Source organism: Arachis duranensis, chromosome 8 (genome assembly GCF_000817695.3).
Source record: "Arachis duranensis cultivar V14167 chromosome 8, aradu.V14167.gnm2.J7QH, whole genome shotgun sequence".
NCBI lineage: Eukaryota > Viridiplantae > Streptophyta > Magnoliopsida > Fabales > Fabaceae > Arachis > Arachis duranensis.
The window spans coordinates 12617326-12625918 of NC_029779.3; the positions used below are offsets into that span (position 1 = coordinate 12617326).

Sequence of the window (8593 nt, forward strand, 5' to 3'; positions counted from 1 at the left end):
TTGCATATGTATTTTGAGCATCATGTGAGGCAGCCAGATGAGGTTGAAACAGGGGCTGCTCCTATAGACTTGAATGATTCCTCCACTGATGATGGCTATGAAAGCGCTGAAGATGAGGCTTATAAGCCTCCCCCCTGGTTATGAGACACTAAACAGCAGTAGTAGTGAGGAGTTAAGGTCAAGGAACACGCCAAGGAATAAGAGTAAGAAGGACACACCTAAAAAGAAGATAATGATACATAAGAAGAAGAGATCAACACCTAAGAAAAAAACTGTGACACCTGTGAAGGAAAAAGTTAATGATGATGATGGCCTATCTCCTAAAACGAAGAAGAAAAAGAATAAGAGATATGTGGGGAGGACAAGAAGGCATATACTGGATAGGGATGAGGGTCTTAATGGGCCAAGGCAATGGCAACAGACTGGAGAGGATGAAAGCCCAAATGTAATGCCTGGAGTAGGGGACAATGATGAGCCCATTGTGGAAGAGCTAGATTCTGACATTGACAAGCCATATCATTAGATGCATGCAAGCGTGGGTTCAAATCAGGATGTTGTCCTTTAATCGGGCTAGATGGTTGTCACCTAAAGGGTTATTTTGGTGGGCATCTGCTTTCAGTCGTTACTCAAGATGCTAACAACCACTTCTTCGTCATTGCTTACGCTGTGGTTGATAGTGAATGTACTGACACATGGAGGTGGTTCTTAACTCTCCTCCAGGAGGACCTAGGCTCTTACACTGAATATGGATGGAATTTTATTTCGGATCAACAGAAGGTATGTTAATTATTAATGTGTTAATTGATGGTGTGTTGATAATTACTTTTGTGCTGGTACTTGATTTTTTGTTGATTATTGAATTGATGCCCATCTGAATTAGTAATCAAATGATTGTGTGCCTATTGTGTGGAAGGAACTGGAGGTTTCTCTTCAAGAAGTTATGCCACGGGCGCACCACAGGAATTGCATCCTCCACATTTGAAAAAACTTTGTTAAGCAATGGAAAGATAAACAATCGAAGGGTTTGGTATGGCAATGTGCAAGGAGTACAACAACTCTAGAATTTCATGCAAAAATAGACAAGTTAAAATTAGTGAACCCACCTGCTTGGGAGTATCTCTCCAAGTTTCATGAATCAGCATGGACTAAGAGTCAATTCTCTCACTATCCAAAGGTTGATAATATCACCAACAATATGTGTGAGGTTTGGAATGCAAAGATTGTGGAGTATAGGAGCAAGCCGATATTGACAATGTGTGAGGATTTGAGGTGTTATATAATGAGAAAAATGGCTGGACATAAGAAGAGATTAAGTAACTATCATGGAAAAATGGCTCCTGTGCAGTAGCAACGGTTGGATGAATTCATTAAGTCTGAAAACTGTAAGTGGACAGCGGAGTGGACTGGAGACGATGAACGAGTTATCTTTGAGGTTCAAAGACACCAAAGCAAGCTTGGGGTTAATCTAAGGAAAAAGACATGCACTTGTGCTCAATGGCAACCTACTGGTAATTCTCTAGTAAATTCCACTTTGTTATTTCTATTAAGTACACATCTAATAATGTAATTTGTTGCAGGCATGCCATGTAAACATGCAGTTGCTGCAATCTCAAGGCTACGTACGCTTAACTTGAAGCCTAAAGATTTTGTGCATGAGTGGCTTACCATGGATGCCATGCGTGCCACTTATGGTATTACAATTCAACCTGTCAACAGTGAGAAATTTTGGGAGACATCAGATGCTCTTAGGCCAGTGGCACATGCCATCAAGAGACCTCTGGTCGTCCTAGGAAGAGAAGAACTACTAATCCTGTGTCTGAGAGCCAACTAAAAGGAAACAAGGTAAAAAAGGCCTTCGAAGTGACATGTAGCAAGTGCGGGGAAAAAGGTCACTATTACAAGACCTGTAAAGGAGCTTCAAGGGATCCCAATTGACAGCCAAAGAAAAAAAAGGCAAGAAATGCAAAGGTACAATACTTAGGCTAGTATTAGAAGTTACAGGAATTTAAATGTCTATTAATATGAGTATCGAAGGGGTTTATGTGACTGTAAAATGGTTTAATGAGGGGCTTATGAGTCTTATAAATGGTTAAATGAGGGGTTTATGTGTCCTAAATGTCTTACAATTGATTACAGGGTGATAACCAAGCTATTGTTACACCTAAATCTGGTGCTGCTCCCTCTGCGGTCATATATCCTATCGTAAGTTGATGACTAATTTGTGCTCTCCTGTTCATGGCGTGGCATAAAATAAGATAATCCTTAACTTGTGTACAAATTGTAGGCTAAAGCAAGAAAGCATAAGAAGAAGTTACCAAAAAATTTACTCCAGTGACCCTTCCACAGGCAGGACTAGAAATTTCAGTGTCACAATCTGCTTCTACGAATGAGGTAATAGTAGTGATCAATATAACATTGTGGCTGAAATTTTAGTGTACCAAACAGATTCTAATTTTCATTATTGTTGGTCAAAAAAGCAGGATCATGACATCAATGGAAAAACTGGTAAAAATGGTGATGGATCACTTGCATCAAACCCAGCTGTTCCTAGTCCAACTGCCCCAGGCCCAACCAAACTGCAACTAACCATGTCTTGCAAAATATGATGAATGGTCCACAGATTTTTGCACCCTTCCGGAAGAAACAGCCAATTCATAAGCCATTGATATCTCAGGTTCATGGGCCGTTGCTTCCACCCACTGTGCCCACAAACCAAGCCCCACTAACCCAATTAAAGATGGCTACAAGATCAACTACATCCATTGGCATTTCTCTCGAGACACAGGCAGCAACTAGTGCTGGTACGGCAGTTAGGTTGTTCCAATTCATCCCAACACCAGGACTCAAACAAGGAATCAAGGCACCAAGCTTCGGAGCACCACTAAGCTTTAAAGAATTTGGCTCCACTGCACCCCCTTTTAAAGCTCCACAGAAAAAATGAAGACTAGATAGTTATGGCTACTATTTTGGATAGTATTTTGTAACTTATATCTACCTAACATTGGTCTAGTATTTTGGAACTTCTAGTACTTGAACACTTTAAATTATCTATTTTGAATACTTGCCAAGGCAGAACATGTAATGCCATGTAGGTGTAATGCCATGTAGGTGTTTTGCAACTTTTTATTATTTATGATATTTTGTGTTTCAGTCTAAAGATTTTGATTGCATATTAGATTTGGTTTATTCTTCATTCAATGAGATTGTATGAAAACATACTTCAAATGATTAAACACCCAGAAATGGTCACAACGTTACTTACAATATAAATCACAATAATATTTCTATCATTGAAATTTAACAATTTAACATCACAGTCATCATCCTTAATTTGCATCTAGTTCATAACATCATCCAAAATAAGTTACAATTTTTTCACATCCTATTAGGCTGAAGTGCAGTAATAAAAATTCCACCAACAACAACAATGACAAATGCCATGATAATACATCTATTCTGTCTAGTGTATCTTCTTCCATGAACTCCATCATATAGTTTAATCTCCATCTCTTTAATTTTGTCCTCCAACTCCTTCAATCTCCCGTGAACTTCCATCTTTTGGACTTCTACCACCGTATAGCCAGACTTAGTTATCAGGTCATCTAGCCACTTAAAATATTTGCAATGCGTTAAGGAGTCTACAATTATGAACAATTATTTTTTAATCAATCTAATTACTGAAAAGATTGTAAGATGGAATAAACCCTAATGCACCTTGAAATAACTGCAACCAAAGAACAACCTATTTGAATTACTTGATGTGGTGGATTCAAAAAGAATCGCATGAGCTCCACAATAACATATTGGATGTGTGAACTTCTTCCTTGCTATGCCAACATTGCCAGAGTTGTTGCTTGAACCTCCCATCGACTTCTCTTTCCATGAATGACGAATTGAATCTGATGAATGTTCTTCCGTGTTCATCACTGAAGGCAAGGTCAGATTTGATATCTAGGGTTCACATTAACATTTGGGATTGCTCTTATTAAGCACTGGAATCAAAACTGCAGCGTTTTTAATGAATGTGTACATGGATTGTATCCTATCAACAACACTTAGTCCACGTATAACAGCTACCGGTACAGGTAGGATCTTCCGGTTACTTTTTACCTGTAAACCGAGGAGAGGGTCCTTTTGGTCACACGGAGAGAATCGATGAGGGCCGCGTTGTTAGTTTCCAATGATTAGGGGGCGCCAGGTCAATTTCGTAAATGGTTAGGAATCGAGAAGGAATTTTACTCTTAATATAAAAGAGACCAATTATATTGTCATTATTAAAAAGGAGTTATTTAAATAAAATTTATATAGAAGGATCAAAATATTGTTTTAAAAAGGCAATCATGTCATTAATTAATTTCTAGTCTAATTTTTTTATGTAAAAAAGATATTTTTTAATACCAAAAAAAATAGTAATTTTTTTCCAGCTTCAGTTTATTCATTTTTTTATCCCAATTTTTCTTCACGACGGAAAAGATATCACATATCAGAATTATTTAATAAGAACAATGTAAACAATAAACATAATCTTAATGCAACTAATGACAATACCACCAAAGCATCCATGAAAATGAATTTGTACAAGGAGAATTGTTGCTACACTTTTTAGATTAGGCCGTCATACAAAAGCTCAATTCTGCAACTCCGTAATTAGACGGTGATCTCTCTTTTTTCTCTCACAATTAAGTGTGAAAATAGGCTAAATCGAGCCGAATTTTAATTTTAATGAGTGTGATTTATATTATAAATAGATGATTTAAATTTAACTCTATTATTTTTTATAGGCCTTTTTTAAATTAGAACTTGACCTGTTTAAAATTTAGACAAGTTTACGAATCTATTTAAAAAGTGTATTTCATTAAAACTTAAAATAATACACTTAAAAAATTAAATTGACGATAAATATATTCTAAAATTTATAATTTATAATTTATAAAGAATAATTCATTTATATATTAGTTATTAGTCACATATCATAATCATATTACAATCTATAATTTTTTTTAACAAAAAAGCTACAATATTAACTAGACTTGATTATTAATATATTTTTTTGTTTTGTTTTGTATTTAATATAAATAAAACTAAGAATAATTTATTTTTACAAAAAAATATTTTAACAAACCGATCCAACAAACTTTATAAAAAATTTTTTAACTAATAATTTTTTTAAAAAGTCTAAACATAACCTGTTTATTAAACAAGCCAAATCAAACCGAATTTAAAATAAGCTGAACCATAAACTCTTACCGTCGAATAGTCCGATCCACTTTCATCCTTACTCATAACTAAATTCTGTTAATGGTCTATTTTTAAATATTCACAACTAAATTAAAATAACAATGGCTAGAATAAATCTCATAAATAATAGTATTGATAGTGTTAGAGGAGTAATACCTGAAATATTACCGCATTAATAAAAGAATAATATAAAATTTAGTGTTATTAAATTTAAAAATTTAGGGTTTTAAAAATACTCATTTAATGTTAAAGATTAATATAGAGTATTATTGTGCATGTAATAAATTATTGATCAATAGCAAATACTTAAATAAAATTTAAATTTATGATAAATTAATTTTTGTCCTGCTAAATTGAATGATTATAAAAAACTAAAAATTTAAAAATATTATTATTTATTTAAAATAATAATTTAATTTTTTTCTTTAATTTTTATTTAAATATAATTTTTTAAATAATTTCGATGTAATTAATCTTTCTGAATAATTAACTCTTGCTAGTGATTCTTATTAGGGTTAATTTTTCATATAGTAAACAATAACAAGTTGAATAACAATACTAGTTGTAAGTCCCAAAAAAATAAAAAAATAAAAATACTAGTTGTACCGTACGTATAGTTTGTGTTTGAAAGGATAAATGCCGTAAAATAATTAGGGTTTTACTTTTTCCTTATTTATTTTTTTATAAGGAATAAAAATTATTTTATATTAACCTGCTCTAACATTTAGAAGACACCATAAGTACTCGATAAATTTATATTTTATAAAATGAAATATGGTCATTTTATATATTACATGAAAGATGGCACTAACCTTTCTTATAAAATACCATAAAAACTATATCGATGTGTTTACAAAAAAAAATGGAATTTATTAGTTGAATTTTGTATTAATTATTATGTTTAAAATAAAATAATAATTGATTCAATTAAAAATATTTTTTTATGTTTGAAATGAGTAACAATTAAATTGATTATTTAAGTTTAAAATATTTTATTTTTATTACGTATTCTCTAATAATAATTTCATAACAATCCATTATCATTGTCAAACCACCATGTGCTTTAATTTTGTCTGATCACCACCACCCTCTTGGTCTCTAAACTCTCTCTTTAAATTAGTGTCTAAAGAACAAATTATTCTCTTTATTTTTTAAATTTAAATTAACCAAATTCAATTACAACCAAATTCTATAAAAAAGAATATTGAGAGAAATTGAAATGAAAAATAAAATAAACACATGAGATTTCTAACTCAAGTCAATTCTCATTTTTTTTTAATTTCATATAAATTAATTGATTTGCAAATCAAATCAATTCTATGTTAGATCTATTTATGGATATTATTTCATATTAAATAACTTATATAACGATAATTTTATTTATTGTCATAAATGCTAAATTGAATAAGTCATTATTATTTTTGATTTAAAATTAAATGAGAATAAAACTAGATATACTATTTTATTTAATGTTAAAATTTAACGAGTATCCAACTCAAATATAAATAATAACTTCAGAGTTTTTGTCTATAACACATCAAAATCGCCTCTGTGCCCTTTTCTTATCAAATGAGTTCCGATATATTTTAGCACTTTAAAATTATATTAGTTTACAAAAATTACATTGAAATTTGACTATAAAATTATTTTGGTACATATACTAAATATTTAGTTAAAAAAATGTCTGCCCGTCTAGCTCAGTTGGTAGAGCGCAAGGCTCTTAACCTTGTGGTCGTGGGTTCGAGCCCCACGGTGGGCGTCTTATATTTTAACTTTTTTCCTTTAATATTTTATTTTATTAGGTGTAGTGGACATTGCAGCAGGTGCTTTGTTTGATCTTACACTTTAATGTTTGATTTGTGCTTGGTGAGTTGGGCTATTCAAAGGTTCTCGTTGTCATCTTCATTCATCTTCCTGCCGACACACAAATTATTATATCAAACCCCTTAGACTTGACCCATCACATACCAAAACCCATCAATCAATTGATTTTCTTAACACTTAACACCATCCACTTTTTATTCTGATTCAATCTAATCTTCAATGATTACTACACTGAATTAATGTTTAGCTATGAATCCAATTCTCACCAAATCTTATTTATTGCTTTTAAATTACAATAATACACAATTCATTGCAAATGAACTTCACGTTTGCTACTACTCCTATTGAAATTGAACCTACCACAAATACACATTGACAATACGATAATAATTAAGCATTATGGTTTTGAAGAAAATTGAAGGATGATTAATTAAACACTGGTGTATAGTGTATATATAAATTCATAACATGGTGGACCACAAGCAAGCAACAACACCTTATTATTTCTAATGCTTAATAGCTTGTTTGGTCACCCATCTCTATATTGAAATTATATTATTATTCATTCAAGTCCTTGGTAATCCAACTTTATGACTCATTAAATATTCAATTCTGATGGAGTTCATTTTTCAATTGCTTGCATTCTCTCCTCCAAGTAATGTATAAGGATCGAGTAATAGAAGTAGAAACTCAGGTGCAGTCGATTTTACGTGAAGTTGATATTTGAAAGCCGTTAGATGATTTAATTTATTTTACTAAATTTTCATTTAACGACTCTCAACTATTAAATTCACGTAAAGTTGACTGTACTTGAGTTTTCACGGAACAGTGGATTATTAGGTACAAAGAGTGTATAAATATATTAAGAAGTGTAATAATATTTGGTTTGGTTGATGGAGAATATCAATAGACAATAATAAATCAATATACATGTCAGCTATAAAACTGTATACAAAATTAGCATTATTCCAAGAACTTTATTTGAGCACGTCAAACTAAATTAGTAAATTACAAAACACTTTTTTTTTAAATGACTAAAAATACCACCTTATCCAAGAATGCTGAACTTGTTTATCCGTTGGTCGGTGTAACGTTTTATTCTGAATGACGTGCCATTGTCACAACTCACAAGAGAGCTCTCTTTTAAATTTTGAGGCCATGTATACATGTGACCAAGCTTTAACATGATACAGACTTTTCATATTGGATCAATGCATAAGAAAATTTTTGAAGTATTGTGAAAATATTAGGGCTTCACAACTAGTTTTAGTTATTTGTGTTTATTTTATGATTGGCATAGACAGCTAAAATTATTAAAATATCAATATTCTTAATATATTGCAAACTCTTCCTAAAGTTTAGTAGTTTAACTATTTTTTTAAAACTGATAAATGGAAACAGTGAATTCATGAGATTTCGATATGTTAATCAAAATTTTTACTGCGTATTAAATTTTTTTAAATGGATTCATGGCACGTCCACTCATAATAATCATAATATATGATCAAAAACTGTCCTATGAATTAGTACT

The 8593-nt window shown here is 31.7% G+C and overlaps 1 non-coding gene across 1 annotated transcript; it reads left to right on the forward strand.

The window, feature by feature from the left end:
• Window positions 1-6924: 6924 nt before the first annotated feature.
• TRNAK-CUU (transfer RNA lysine (anticodon CUU)) lies at window positions 6925-6997 on the forward strand. Its single transcript has one exon. It is a non-coding gene; the product is annotated as a tRNA-Lys (tRNA).
• The last annotated feature ends 1596 nt before the right edge of the window (window positions 6998-8593 follow it).